Here is a 16353-nt window from a genome sequence, read left to right as displayed (position 1 = left end):
CCCCCTGATATTGTCTGGAACACACAAGATACTCTCCATCAAAGAGAGACAGGAGAGGCACACAGGCTGGAAGATCATGTGCTTGGAAAGAAAAACTGTTAGTTTTTCTCATCAGCAGGACTGCATGGACTATACTGTACATACTGGGTTTATTGAGTTAATTAAATGAGACCAAAACCAATGCACTAGCCAGGAATCAGAAGCAAGTACAAATCTTGTAAGTAAAGCACTAATTAAAAGTTAGGCCATATACATTTTAAATTTGAATTTAAAAAACTTTAAAGTCAGACTGTCCTCCCTTTTTAACCAGGCTCCAACATGACTGATTGCAGTATACTGCCAGTACTAATATAAAGTATATTAAAAAAATTTATAAAAAAAAAATTATAGAGCATAATATTCCAGTCCCACACATGGTTCTTCCTGCGCGTCCCTGTTGGCTTTCAAATTGAAAATAAACACTGTTGATATTAGATAGAACAATCGCTCCAAAATCAAACATTGATTTTCACTTATTGTTGCTTTTGATGTCTTTTCTCTAAGATCACCACACATCTGCTGTTGTTCAGTTCAAACAAATAAATGTGAAACACAAGTATCTGTACATATGTTATTAGAAGGTGAAATGAAGGTTCTGCCATACAATAATAAGAAATAAAGACAGTTAATAAACACATGGGTGTCAGTGCCCTCACATCCCCCTTTTTAGTTTCTGTAGCTGAGTCCTTCAGATCATGAAATTTAGAATTTTACTGAGCAACTACTAAAATATGTCAGCAAAACCACAAAAATATACAATAACTCTCAGTGAACTGGCAGTCATGATGAACAGAATATGCAGTTTCTATTTTTGATATTACATTTATAGTGCTGATCATTGACGGAACTGATGGTTTGTTGTTGACATGACTGTAATATTCCTATAACATCTGTATGTGGAGCAGCGAGACACTAACACACGGCCGCATCAGGCTAAACAGGGAAATTTATACGGAAACATTTAGACGTGTTTCGAGTTACAGAACCAATATGTATCATAATTTCAGTCATCGTTACAGTGCGTTGATGAGAAGAGTTGTGGCTGAACTGTTGAGGTGATCTCATTGTTGACCATCTCTGGTGAACAAGCACCACATGAACCATGACAAATAAAAAATACCAGCAGGTCTGTTCATGGACTATGAGGTCCATGGATGATCTGAAGTTTGCATAGGCACAGGGGCAGATAAAACCAGGTCTGTAACACTAAACACAGGATGAAACAGACAGGAAAGAAAGTGAACCATGAACAGGAAAAACAATATTTACCTCACAGAAGACAGTAGCTGTAGTACACTGTACTGTAAAATAAAGATGGGATTTTAGCCAGAAGTGTCAAGCGGTCATTGTCATGGATACTGAGAGTTCTGTTGTTCTGTTAAACCAGTGAACAGATCAGCTGGTGCTGTGGGATGGTTTGCATTGTGTCTGATGTTCCCGGGAGTGGAGTGGTTAGTGGGTCTCTGGTCTGAGCCCATGTGCCTCATGTCCTTTCTGTCTGATCCTGTGTGACTTTACTCCAAAATTCATCAGAACACATCATTGTCCCTGCTGATTTGTAGTCCTTTGCCAATCAGGGATGTTTTTAAATCATGACAGGACGTGTTGCTGTGAACACCAGGTGGCAGCAGACTCTGTTGTTTGTCTGCTGAGGTTCTGTGGGTCTGACCCTCTAACACTTTAGTTCACAGACTCACAACACTGAACTAGAAGCGAACCGTTCCAGTCTGAGAGGTGTGAAGTCTTTGCTGTTTACATCACCTGTGTCCTTTCTGGTCTTCGCTCTGTTTATTTTGTGTCCCCATCAGAACACATGGAACCATGTCCTTTGCAGTCCTCTGGAGCTCAGTGAAGCAGAGAAAAACGAATTAAAGAGGCGAGAAGAAGCCGCCAGCAGGAACGGAGCCGACAGGCGACAAGGCCGAACAAAGAGGATGGATTTCAGAGTGAAGACTAAACCGTCCTAAATCAGTCCACCTGACCCCTGATCCGCTCATCCGGCCTTTGAAGCATGCACTTCTGGGGGAGGAAAACTGATCAGCCAAATGTCCGTCTCTTAAGTGACAAAATGCCCCGAGGTTACACACACACAGACACGCACACTCACAGCTGCAGTGACAATCAGACCACCTCAGACGAGTTCAACATAAGTCCAAGACCAGACCTGCTGAACTCAAGCATAAAGACAAACTGAGTCCAAACATGTGACAGGGAGCACTTTTCCGTTGTCTAGCAGTATCTGCTAGGACATATCTTGTCTTTTCCTGATGTTTAGTAGGAAGGCTGGAAGTTTACAAAGAGAAACATTTAAATGTGAAAATAAAAAACTGGAGACAAACAAATTTTTGATTTTTTCATAAAAAATAAATAAATCCATAAATCATATGGACATAGACATATTCTGGACTTGGACAAGCTGTGTCCACTCTTTCTGCTTGTGAAACGAACACGTCTCCTCCAACTGGATCATTTCTACAGCTCAGAGCTGTTTGTCTCTTTGGTCTTTTTTTGTCTCGCTGAGCAGAGAGAGGACGAGCCCCAACAAGAGCTTAGAGGATTAAGTTCATTCTCACTGCCAGTCTCCTGCACACTCTCTCACACACTCTCTCACACACAATCACTCACACAGACACACACACACACACACACACACACACACACACACACACACACACACACACACACACACACATTCATATACACACACTTGGCACTGAATTTCCAAACCTGTGAGGACTTTCATTGACTACTTTCATTATGTATGTGTGTTGTTCAACAGAATCAGAACAAAGTTTTATGCTGTTTTCACTGTGACACACACTGGTCAGAATCGCAAGTTCGTAGAATTGTTTTGATAATAAATCACATTTATAATTCTTTAATCATTATTGATTATTTTCTTTATTTATCTTAATGTCAGAAAACTGTGAGAATGCAGTAAAAGTATCATTACCACATGTCCAACATGTTAAGTACCCTTAGTGCAGAATGTGTGACTCTGTCAATACTGGATAATAATTATTGATTGTTAAAGTTGGTGATGATGGAGCTGATTTGATCATATTCATAAAGTGAATATAATAATCATAAAGTGAAGAACTTATTCATGCTGTGTCGCTGCTGTATTTCACAATAAAGGTCTGATAATTATCCTGTGGTGATTGATGCGAAGTTACTGTAGTTATCAGACAAGTGTAGTGGAGTAAAACTTTGGATGATATTGATGTAAATGAGGTAAACCTGCTCTCTGACTCCCCGTCTGCAGCCTCCATCTCATTAACAGTTCCTTTCTGTTGGGCGTTTGCCCTCAGTATTATCTCTGAGCTGAGAGCACATCACGGAGCAGTAACCTCCTCGTGAACAAACAGAGATTGTTAAAAGATTCTGGCTCCCAGCGGCTCCTCCACCAGGGTCAAAAGCTCCCACAAGGATTCATTAAAGCTACTGGTGAACAGACTGGGAGGTTCAGCTTCAGACATCGACACCACCTTCCTTCAGAGACCAGTACGATGCACATGTGAAGGTGGTGTCTGACACCTTACATCCCAACGAGCTAAACAAATGACTCGTGTTTCTGTAAATGCATTTTTTTGGACGCGTGGATGTAAAAAGTCGTTGCTTTCTGCTACTTCACATCTCTACTGCAACTTTACCGGCTGCTACTGCTGCACTCACTCTGATATTTAACTGTTATCAACAGCACCAAGAAAAACAGGGTTTGAAAACATGAACCTTTATACTTCATGCACAGAGTACAGCATGTACTGAGTACTTCACCATGTGTAAAGAATTTGAAGTGGTACTTGTATTTGCACGTTACTGTACGTTCTGTGAGTCTGTGTACTTCCTCCACTCATGGAGTATCAGAGAGACATGTAAAGGAGCCCTCACCCCCCCAATGATGAGACCCCCAAACTGAAAAAATTAGTCTGTGACTTTGTCTCTGATCACTTCGTGGTTGTTGTTTTATGTCACGCGTCTTTTGCTGTGGTTTTGGTCACTTTGTGTCTTTTCATGGTTGTTTAATCTCTTTTGTGTCTTGGTGGTTTTATAGTTGTTGTGTCTTTTTTGTCTCTCAGATAACTTTGTGTCTCTGTTTGGCTAATTTTGTGTCTGCATTTGTCTTCTGCATGTTGTGTTGTGCATTATTTTTTATTCCCTTCTCATAGTGTGCTGGATCCAAATGTCTTTTCTCAGGTATTACATACATTACACACATCCTCTGTCCTCTAAAGCTCTAAAACATTTTATACGTCTGCTCAGTTTATCCCTGAAACACAGCCACAAAAATCCCTTTAACCTCTTTAACTTGAGTTTTTCCAGCAGTACCTACAGGCCTGTAATCACAAATTGTGTTATCCACCGATCCCAGAGTTGTTGGTTCAATTCCCGGCTCCTCTAGTCACCGGTCAAATTGTCCTTGAACTGTCCTGAATTGTCCTGAACCACAACTTAGTTGCTCCCAGTGAGTAGCAGCTTCCCCATCAGTGTGTGAGTGTTTGTGATTTTGACTGTGAATAGGTGTAAAGCGGTTTGTGTACAAATAAGGTAAAAAGTTCTGTAGAAGTGCAGACCGTTTACATTTTACAGGTGTAACTTCCCACAGAGATCACGCCATGTCAAACAGTTCAGTGTCCTGCTCAAGGACACTTTGACATGTAGCACGGAGGGACTGGGAGTCGAACCACTGACTCTGTGGTCTGTGGATGACAACTTAGCACGGCCCCCATTTTATCAGCTCTACCAGACTGAATATGAAGCAGCTCTCTGTGATTCAGATCACTTTTACTCTCTTCTGTGAGTGGAGAAATGAAGCACAGTCCGGACTTAAAAGTGCAGCTCTGAGGGTTAATATCACCGCTGTTCACAAAAGCTTCCTGTGAGGCGTCACGAGAGCCAACAAAGAGCTCTTATCTCTGGACTGAAGAGGGATTCTCTTTCTTCTCTCTCGACACCCTTTTGACCACAGGGCTTATGTTTTGTGTTCGCACTCAGAGGTGACTGACCCGCTGGGAAAAGATGTGTCAGACAAGGTGCACAAAGCACCAGATTACAGCAGAGAAGGGGACAGTGTGGAGCCTGGTTCCAGATCAGAGCGTAAACAGATGATCCCATGTTTTTATGAACGTGCAGAGTTTTTATCAGACAAACATTTAGTGAACAGGTCTTTTCTTCTCCGGCTCTTTCGGAGAAGATCATGATCATGATGTTCTAACATGTTACACGAAAAACCAAATTCATAGACTTTCGTATCATGTGAACTGCTAATTATAAAGAGGCTGCAGGAAAATGACACTAGTGCAACTTTGCTCTGTAAATTGTTTTATTATTTCGTTTCATGTTCTGCTTTGTATCTTAAAATAAGCTCTGAATAAATAATAAATTTTATGGAGCCACAAACATAAGGACTCATCAGGGTCAATAGCTTTGACAGAAAACTTGGATTTTCTTCTTTTCAGCACAGTCTGGTTCAGGTTTATTTGCACTAAATTAAAATGATTTTTTCTGGTTTGACAAATCATGCTGTTGGTCAATGAGCACAGGTAAAGACCTGCACTTGGGCTTGGACAGTACCAAAGTCCTTTCACAGTGCAAGGGATCTGAGGAGAGAGAGTTTTTTTTTTTTGTACAGATCTACGCTCAGTACTGTAATGTACATTGTTATGCTGACGATACCACCCTGTATACTAATGACCCGACCTGCAAAGTGTGTGTTTGACAAGAGCATGAGTCAGATTTTCAGTGAGGCTCTAGGCAGTAACTGATACAGTCCAGGGTTTTGCCAGCTCTGATTCGAGGGTCTAGGGACTGAGGACAGTGATGTACAAACTTTAAAACTGTTTCAAGCAAATTTTTGATGAAAGTAGTAGTAGAACTTGTTATGCTCCTAATTCGTATTAAAGTTGTTTTAAAATATTCTCAGGTATCTTTTGCAAAAGGGAAACAAATTGGGGTTCATGGAGATTAATCCAATAGTAAAAATTAGGCTTTTATTAAACATAAATTACAAAGTTAAACCACACTGCTAATCAATGCAACCGCAAGGGGGCACAAACCAGTGTCTTTTTGTGCCAGTCCCAAGTCTGGATAAATGCAGAGGTTTGTGTCAGGAAGGGCATCTGACGTTAAACACATGCCAAATTAAACATGCGAATCGTGACAATGACTTCCATACCGGATCAGTCGGGGCCTGGGTTAACAACAACCGCCACCGGTGCTGTTGACCTACAGGGTGCCGGTGGAAATTGGACTACTGTTGGTCAAAGACGAAGAAGGAGAGGAGGAAGGTGTGTTCGTAGGCAGAGAGACAAGAGGAAAGCTAAGAATTTAAGACTGAAAGTAGGGACTTTGAATGTTGACAGGGAAAGCTAGAGAGTTAATTGACATGATGCAGAGAAGGAAGGTGGACATACTGTGTGTCCAGGAGACCAGGTGGAAAGGTAGCAAGGCTAGAAGCTTAGGAGCAGGGTTCAAGTTGTTTTACCATCGGTCAGATAGGGAGAGAAATGGAGCAGGAGTTATCCTGAAAGAGGAGTTTGTGAGGAATGTTCTAGAGGTGAAAAGAGTATCAGACAGGTTGATGAGTCTGAAGCTGGAAATTGAAGTGGTGATGTACAATGTTGTGATTGGTTATGCCCCACAGGTAGGATGTGACTTAGAAGAGAAGGAGAAATTCTGGAGTGAGTTAGATGAAGTGATGCAGAGCATCCCCAGAGGTGAGAGAGTTGTCATTGGTGCAGATTTCAATGGGCATGTAGGTGAAGGGAACAGAGGTGATGAGATGTTATGGGCAGGTTTGGTCTTCAGGACAGGAACGCAGAAGGACAGATGGTGGTAGACTTTGCAAAGAGGATGGAAATGGCTGTAGTGAACACTTTCTTCCAGAAGAGGCAGGAACATAAGGTGACATACATCTTGTCTAGAATGTGTAATCTGAAAGAAATTAGTGACTGTAAAGTATTGGTAGGGGAGAGTGTAGCCAGACAACACAGGATGGTGGTGTGTAAAATGATACTGGTGGTGAGGAAAATGAAGAGGACAAAGGCAGAGCAGAGGACGAAGTGGTGGAAGTTGAAAAAGGAAGAATGTTGTGTAGTTTTCAGGGAGGAGCTGAGACAGACTCTGGGTGGTTTGGAGTTGCTTCCAGATGACTGGACCACTACAGCTAATTTGATCAGGGAGACAGGTAGGAGGGTACCCGGTGTGTCATCTTTAAAGAGGAAAGTAGAAAAGAAGACTTGGTGGTGGAACGATGAAGTTCAGGGGTATATAAAGGGAAAGAGGTTAGCTAAGAAGAAGTGGGACACTGAGAGGACTGAAGAGAGTAGACAGTGGTACAGGGAGATACAGCGTAAGGTGAAGGTAGAGGTGGCATAGGCCGAACAAAGAGCATACGAGGACTTGTATGTTAGGTTGGACACTAAAGAGGGAGAGGTGGATTTGTACAGGTTGGTGAGGCAAAGAGATAGAGATGGGAAGGATTTGCAGCAGGTTAGTGTGATTAAAGATAGGGATGGAAATGTATTGAAAGGTGCCAGGAGTGCGTTGGAAGGATGAATGGATAATTTTTAAGAGTTGAGAGAAAATGAAAGGGAACGAAGGGTAGAAGAGGTGACTGGTATGGAGCAGGAAGTGGCAAAGATTAGTAAGAGTGAAGTGAGGAGGACATTGAAGAGGATGAAGAGTGGAAAGGCAGTTGGCCCTGATGACATAATTGTGGAGGTATGAAAGTGTCTAGGAGAGGTGGCAGTAGAGTTTCTGACTAGTTTGTTTAACAAGATCTTTGAAAGTGAGAGGATGCCAGAGGACTGGAGGAGAAGTGTACTGGTGCCAATTTTTAAGAACAAGAGAGATGTGCAGAGCTGTGGCAACTACAGAGGCATAAAGCTGATGACAATGAACAATGAAGTTGTGGGAAAGAGTAGTGGAAGCTAGACTAAGGACAGAGGTTAACGTTTGTGAGCAGCAATATGGTTTCATGACTAGAAAGAGTACAACATATGCAGTAGTTGCTTTGAAGATGCTGATGGAGAAGTACAGAGAAGGTCATAGGGAGTTGTATTGTGTCTTCGTAGATTTAGAAAAAGCGTATGACAGGGTGCCGAGAGAGGAGCTGTGGTATTGTATGAGGACGTCTGGAGCGGCAGAGAAGTATGTTAGAGTGGTGCAGGACATGTATGAGAGCTGTAAGACCGTGGTGAGGAGCTGTAAGTGTGACAGAGAATTTCAAGGTGGAGGTGGGTCTGCATCAAGGATCAGCTCTGAGCCCCTTCTTGTTTGCTCTGGTGATGGACAGACCGACAGATGAGGTTAGACAGGAATCTCCATGGACTATGATGTTTGCATATGACATTGTGATTTGTAGTGAGAGCAGGGAGCAGGTGGAGGAAAATCTAGAGAGGTGGAGGTCTGCTCTGGAAAACAGAGGAATGAAGACTGAATACATGTGTGTCAATGAGAGAGACCCAGGGGGAACAGTGAGGTTACAGGGAGCAGAGGTGAAGTACTTAAGGTTACGGTTCAGAGCAACGGAGAGTGTGGAAAAGAGGTGAAGAGGCGAGTGCAGGCAGGTTGGAACGGGTGGAGAAAAGTGTCAGGTGTGTTGTGTGACAAAAGAGTATCAACGAGAATGAAAGGAAAGATGTTCAAGACGGTGGTGGGACCAGCGATGTTGTTCGGCTTAGAGACAGTGGCACTGATGAAAATACAGGAGGCAGAGCTGGAGGTAGCAGAGCTTAAGATCTTGAGGTTCTCTCTGGGAGTGATGAGGATGGACAGGATCAGGAATGAGGACATCAGAGGGACTGTTCATGTTAGATGTTTCGGAGATAAAATCAGAGAGGCCAGATTGAGGTGGTTTGGACATGTTCAGAGGAGGTCTAAAGGAAGACCAAGGAGGAGATTTATGGATGTAGTGAGGGAGGACATGAAGTTAGTTGGTGTGAGAGAAGAGGATGCAGAGGACAGAGTTAGATGGAGGCACATGATTCGACCCCTGAAAGGGTAAAGCACAAAGGAAAAGAAAGAAGAAGAAGAAGAAACCACACTGCTAATCAGCAGCTGGAAAATAAAGTGTTTAAAGTTTTACAGTGTGTTTGGGACATAAATGTGTCCGTTGAAGAGTTAATCACCAGTTATTGTTTTAGATCATTTGTTTCTTTTGGGGGGTTTGTTGAGCAGCTGACAGAGCCAGAGAGAGAAAAGTGGACGATGTTGGTGATTAACTATTTAACAGTCTTTGTTTGTGCGAGTCTGCAAACCTACATATGAGACAAAGACTCATTAGTTCAGACCCAGTTTACACCAACACACAAACACAGACACACACATGCACGCACTCACACACACACACGTACACACACGCACACACACAGGCACACACACACACACACACACACACGCACACACACAGGCACACACACACACAAACATAGGCATTAGAGGTTGTGTTTTTGTTTTATTTGGACACTATTCTCTCACGCACTTCTACTCCAGCCAGCTCATTTCTTCTTCCACTGCAGTAATAACGGCAGCACCGAACAGGACTAATCCTGCTGATGACCTTGCTTTGTCACGTGAGGTCTCTGAGCGTGTGAGGTGGTGCAGCGCAACAAAACAAGCAGAGAAAAAAGAAAAGAAGCTCACATTAAATCCAGCACAGTGCTCGTCTATACTGTGACCTCTGACCCCTGCAGAGAGAGAGACCAGCAGCCACACCCCCTTTTCTTCTTCCTCTCACATCAACTCAGAGCTCAATACACAACATTATTTTTTATCTGGTTTATACCTCGGCTATTATTTTGGTAATTTGGTAACATAATTTCTATCACTTTGTTCTCAACAAATAAAACTCAGATTCAGAACAGAACTAAAGTAGGAATGAGTTGCTTCAGAATGTTGTGGTGGACCACGATGATGTTTCAGCTGCAGGGACATCCTAACATCATGAAGGCAAAGGGCCATGCAGCATCAGGACCAGAACCACCAGGTGGAGAAGGAGGTCCATTTGTTTCCTACTGAATAACTCCCGCTATTAGCAATCAATGTGACAAAACAACAATAAACATCTTCATCATGCATGATCTTGGACAGGAAAGTTTTGTTGGACAGTTTTTCTTACTGTCTCATGAGTGTTAATAGACTGCAGTCTGACTACAGGTGGGTCCATAGTTGGGAGGAGAAGCCGAGCAGTCCTCAGTGAGGAACCATCGGCACAAAGAGAGGGGCTACAAATTTCTTCATGCCCCAATGTGCAGTGGGACAGGATTGCTCTTCCATCAATGTCCTCACTTTCTGCTTGCTGCCATGCTGAAGCAGCCAATCAGGCAGCAGGTTTTCTCGTTGCTGTGGCAGACTTGAAAACGTGTTGATGTACAAATACTCCAGTGTAATGTGAGCCGGACTGAATCTCTGCTGTCTCACACACACTTGTTAATGTCCTCACACACTGAGTGAGATTCTCTCTCTCAGTCTTAATTGCCTCGGTCGACCGCTCCGTCTCTCTGCAGATGTCTCGCTCCTTAATTTGCGTAGAGAGCAACAATCAGCCCCATCTGTCCCAGTTTTTACTTTCCTCCTCCTCCCCTGAAAAATCACCTCTGTGCTCCCCCCCAAATCGCCTTACTAAGCCCAGGACACACTCCTCCTCCCACCCAGAACCTTGTCAGTAGCGTGGGGATTGAAAGCCAATCAAAAAGCTATAGAGAAGTGCTTTGGTGTGCAGGCGCACAATCGGGAGGCTGATGGGGGGGGGGGAGCACTGAGGCGGGGGCCCCCCCACCAGCTCTGTGTTTGTGGGCTGCAGGGTCCTGTCAGGCGCTGTGAAAGAGGCTGCAGGAGCAGGGACAGATGGGAGGAATAATCAGTGACAGGACGGATGACACAGGAAGCTGAGACGTGATGTTTGTTTCCAAAATAAAGCCAAACGACTTAAAATCCATTAAAGTCACATGTTTATGTGGATTCATGGAGCCTGGGAGGCGTCACAGGATTTCTACACATCTGTTTACAGTGTCTCACCCCAGATTAATAATTTCTGCATTTAGTTTAATAATCACACATGACCGAACTGTGTCCTCAGGAGCCCCCCCACCCCCCCCGATCCTGGTTCATCATGGTTTGATGATGTAATGTTTCACTCTGGACAGAGACCATTGACAAAGTTCAGAAAACTCATGTATTTCATTCATTTTTCAGAGTTGTAAAGTTCCAGAATGTCAAACTGAGGAGTGAAAAAAGCCTTAATTTACCATTTCACGATTAATTAATCTAACTATGATCTATATAGTTTGTGAATCCTTGCTGAAAATATTTCCGCCAAAACAGATCCTTACTCAAATCCCAATAACAGAAATGGGAACTCAGTTAGACTGAGATCAGGTGTTTCATTCATTCCAAATACTAATCCTGTCATAGACTGTTACAACTCTGCAGTCATACAGCTGGAACATTTCTCATGTCCACAGTACAGGTGAGACTGAACGCCTCTTCCTTTTTAAATCTGATCGTCTCTCCCCATCTCAAACAAAATCATATTTATACTGCACCTGTTCTTTACAGTACACTGTACACCATGTACCTAATTAAAGAATAAAAGTGGTAGTTCCACTAACTGTTTGTGGCCAGTGTTTGCACTTCAACTTGAATTTTTAGTTTTTTGTGTTTCTGCTCTCTCTAGAAAAGCAATTAAACATTATAAACAGAGACACAAACTGTCCCAAGCTTCAGGCAGAAAAAAGAGGTTTTTAGTTTCTATGTAAGATTCACAGTGTGAGCACTTCAGAATCTGGGAATGAAAACTAAAATGTGCCTTACTGAGAGGCTTCGTCCTGCAACTTAAAATAACTAAATGATCCGGGAGTGCAGCCGGGTTCATGCACTGGAAACCTTTTGACAGATAATCTGAGGCAAGGCTACGAAACACTAGTAGAAGAGTTTTAAAAACCAACACATTGAATGACAGGCAGTTAAATGAGCAGTCATTTATTGCGTTTGACAAACGTCACTTCTTTAGTTAAACAAAAAAAGCACTGGGATCTGAGCAGATCCTCTGGCAGAGGATCAGGTGCAGGAAACTCTGAGAACATTCCTGCAGCAGGGGATGATTGATGCTCCTGTGCCGAGATGTAAATCAGGTCAGCTGGAGCAGGACTGATGTGGTGATTGATGGCGTCTTTAAGAGAGAACACAATCCCAGATGAGTCCGTCAGACTCGAGTGGTGCTTCTCTTTTGGAGCCTCTATCTATGTTTTTACGCCTTTGTCTGCCGTCCCAAAGTGAACCATTGAGACGAGTGAGTCCTGTGTTGTCCTGCGGACGCCTTTGTGAACCTCACAATGACCATTCAGCTCTGTTGGTGGTGGAGCTGCTTTTCATCTCCCACTGCAAACAGTGCTGCAGTGGAGCATGAGGAGCTCCTCCACAAAACCGCACAGGACATGGCGAGACCAGGACCAAGTTCTGCTGAGCATGGAAATGAACGGGTTAAAAATTACTTGTTGAACTGAAGAATCCAACAGTGACACAGGTGTTTCAGTCCATCGAGGAGGAGAAAACATCATTCAGTTTAACCTTTTGCAAAAAACTCTGAAACTTCAGAATATTATTGTAACATAAGAACTGATGCATAATTCTGGATTCTGTTTGACTGAATTTACTTTCACTAAAACATTGTTTAGTGCTTAAAAAGCACATTCATACCTGAAAAAATAAGAACTAAAGTGACTTTACGTTTTTACCAGACTTTGTCAGGTCATCTGCACATGTTTGGGTGAAACATTGAAACTCTAAAAAAATCAATTCACGCAGTGCTGCTTTTTGTTTAACATGAACTCAAAGAACTTTATCGGAGCAGGTTCAGAGAACAGAAATGTGTAAATTTTAATAAGAATACTGTTTGTACAACAGTTTGAAATTCATTATTTCTGAGATCCAGGATCAGTTTCTTATTAACGTTAACATGAAGACGAAGCCTGTTCTCGTTCATAGAGAACGTCTACTTTGAGAAGAACCTGCAGATGTGTGAACCCTGCCTCTGGTTTTAGGACTTTTCCTCAGATTAGCCGGCAGCGCCCCCCCCCCCCCCCCCCCCCCCCCCCCCACAGACCTCACACTTATCTGTCTCTCGGTCCTTTCAGCCTGTCCTCCTTCACACTTGACAGTCGACTGAGTTCGGACTGTGTCTGCTCTGAAAGGCCTTTGTGTCGGCTGCAGCGCGTGTTATCCTCCATGGCCTCTTGTGTCAGTCACAAGAGGCCCGAGGTGCCCGGAGGGGCCGGGGGCCAGTGATAGACTGTGCCCGGGGCCCCGGAGCTGGCCAGCGGCCCAGAGCAGCCCCCTCTCCGGTCACGGTCTCGTCTCTTTCACTGACAGTTTGTTCTCAATTAGATAGCTTTTGTCCCAGACTGAAAGAACTTCGGCCGACAAACTCTGCGCTGCCATCTGGGGAGGGCTTTCTGTCCGGGTGAGGAGATGGCATCCGTGCCATAATGACGCTGTTTCGCCTCTCGAAGGACCCCTGCTGCTACGCTCTTTATACTCTCATTTTGCCTTCTTTAAGGCTTTCGGCTTTTAGAGCAGCTGAATAGCACTTAACTAGCTTTTTAAAACTTCCTCGATATCTAAATCTCATTGAGACACTTTCAGACGTTCACAAACGTAGCCGCCGAGCTTCAATTAAAACATTATTATACACACTCTGAACAGTTCTGTCAACACATGAATTCACCTGAATAATAATTATTACTTAAGTTAATGAGTTGAAGAAATGTTTGCAGATGAGTGAAAGTGAACAGAAACATTTGTCACAGGTTGTGTTTTGTCACGGGGTATAGATTATTACATGGCATGTTTTTTAAATGTTTATTGGATTGTCTACTTTACATTCACATATACACTTTAAATGACGAGTCCTAATAGTGATGATAACAAATCTTTTGTCATTCAAGGGCTTAATGGGTAGAACATCGGGTTGTGCTGCAGAAGGCCGCGGGTTTGAATCTCACTCTACCAGATGTGGCCCTGCCCAGCCACCAAGGGCCACCTGGGTGCCGGCCCCGAGCTCGGACAAAAAAGGAGGATTGTGGCAGGAAGGGCATCCCGTGCAGAAACTTCTGCCAAATCACCTAGCGGAACAAGTTCCTCTGGACACTTGAGGTAGAGAAACTTGTTCTTCAAATCTCTCAGTCACTTTTTCACCTTATAAATTCTTCAAACTCCCCATCAAAGAAACTGTGACTGTGGCCAAATAAAACACTTTATTTTAGTAAAACTGTTGTTAAAAATGTCATTATTTTAAATAAAACCTTGTACAAACCTAAAAACCTCGGACAGGATTCTCTTTCGTCATTAAACATGTTTTACAATTCCAACAAAAACTAGGCAAGACATTTTTTTTTTTTGTGGAACTATGTCAAAATCCTACTTTTGGCCCTCTCCCCAAAAGTACGAAATAGTGCATATTCTCAATTCTTACGTGATACAGACTTTCTGCAATTATTTAAGCACTTTAGGACTTCTAATGAGATTACATTTGTTAAGATATCTCAGAAACTTTGTCACTTTTTTACCCCTTTCTGCAGATGACACAGTGTTGTATATTTACACCCAATTTCGAACTCATCTATTTAAATTTAATGTTTTCACACTTGGTCTCAATTTTGTCCAGATTACTGTTTAAATTAAATAATGTTTATGTCATTCAAATATAACTCACTAAAATTGTTCTGTGGGTTTGGTTTGATTGAAGTTGATAAAAAAATACTAATGGCTTCTCATACCAAAATAAAGTATTTGAAAATAAAAGGTCCTAACAACAATATGCAGTGATTTTTTAGCTTGGTAATTTACATTTCCCTAAAATCACATAAAACAGAAATGTGACAAATAATTGGAAAATGGAAAAAATTGACAATTCTGAACTTATCTACACAGTCTGGACATTACTATGTAGAGTACATTGAGATGACTTTGAATAAAGAAAATATTTAATCATGAACTTCAAGACACTTTTAATCGTAACTTGCTGGATCTTAAATGAGTTGATTTTCACTGAAAACAGAGTTACAAAATAAACCAAACAGTCTGACGTTAAAGCTGCAGTTTGGTCACACGATGGCTCAAATCTGAACTGATCCTCAGAGGGTAAGCGAGGCTGAGAAACAATAGAGGGAAAGAGAGAGAGAGACTATAGAGAAAGGATTATGGGTAGAGGTCGGGGGAGAAGGGGGGGGGGGGGATACTTTAGACAGAATGAGAAAGAAATTTTATTTCTGGAAAAGTTCAGAAATGAGGTTTAATGTGGAAAAAGGAAAAGTTAAACATGTTATTATAAGAAGCAAAATGCTGGGAAAAAATATCAATGAGATGTTATCAACGAGAGTTTAGTTTATTATATTTTCAGAGCAGGTGAAGAAAGGGATGAAGGAAAGACAGAGAAGAAAGAGAATAAATAAAAAGAAAAAATCAGTAGAGAAAATTTTGCCTAGATTGAATAAATTCTTTGAATCTCTTTAGATCAGTGGTTCCCAACCTGGGGGTTCAGACCTCCCAAGAGGTCCCAAAAGGGGTCAAATGATGATTAGAAAAAGAGAGGAGAAAAAAACTAAGCATGTGAATTTGGGGATTTTGGCCATTTTCTAAATACAATATCAACACAGTAATATTTGAAATGCTCCAGGACCATGTTTACTTCCTGCAACTATTTTGGGTAATTTTCTGTAAAGATTAAATATGTTTTATGGGAAACATGACAACATGTTTGTCAAGTCATAGATGTGTTGGTACCAAACATATGAGTAAAATATTCATCTTGCAGTCTGACTTACAGCTGTTGGTTCTGGTATAAAACAGAAAAGAGGACTCTGCTGTTAATGTTAAAGTCTGAAGGAGACCTTAGCAGCAACCTTACACAAAACCAGACAGGAAACAAAGTTCTGAACGTGACTGAACACTGTGACAGGTGGGGGGTGGGGTGGGGGGTGAAGGAACAGAGGTAAGCCAGGAGAAAGAAAGGAAGAAGGAAAGAATCCTGACGACAGAAAGGAGAGAAGGGAGGACAAAGGAAGGAAAAAGCAGCTTATTTCTTCAGCCCATCTCAAAGTGATTAGAGTCACATCAAACCAGAAGGAATGAATGAAGGTTGGAGAATGACACAAAGATGAACAAAACTGGAGGAGGGGTGGGGGCTGATTGTAGAGGTTTAAGGATAGTAACTGGGGGACAGTGGCCACGTTTCAGGAGCAGCCCCCCCATGGTGTCAGCTCAGCTCTGAAGCTCCGCCTTTTGTTTGCCATTTGTTTACCTTGCTTGGCCGAG

This window comes from Channa argus, chromosome 10 (assembly GCF_033026475.1).
Source record: "Channa argus isolate prfri chromosome 10, Channa argus male v1.0, whole genome shotgun sequence".
NCBI lineage: Eukaryota > Metazoa > Chordata > Actinopteri > Anabantiformes > Channidae > Channa > Channa argus.
The sequence above is the reverse complement of the archived record's forward strand: the minus strand, read 5'-3'. Positions refer to the sequence as shown.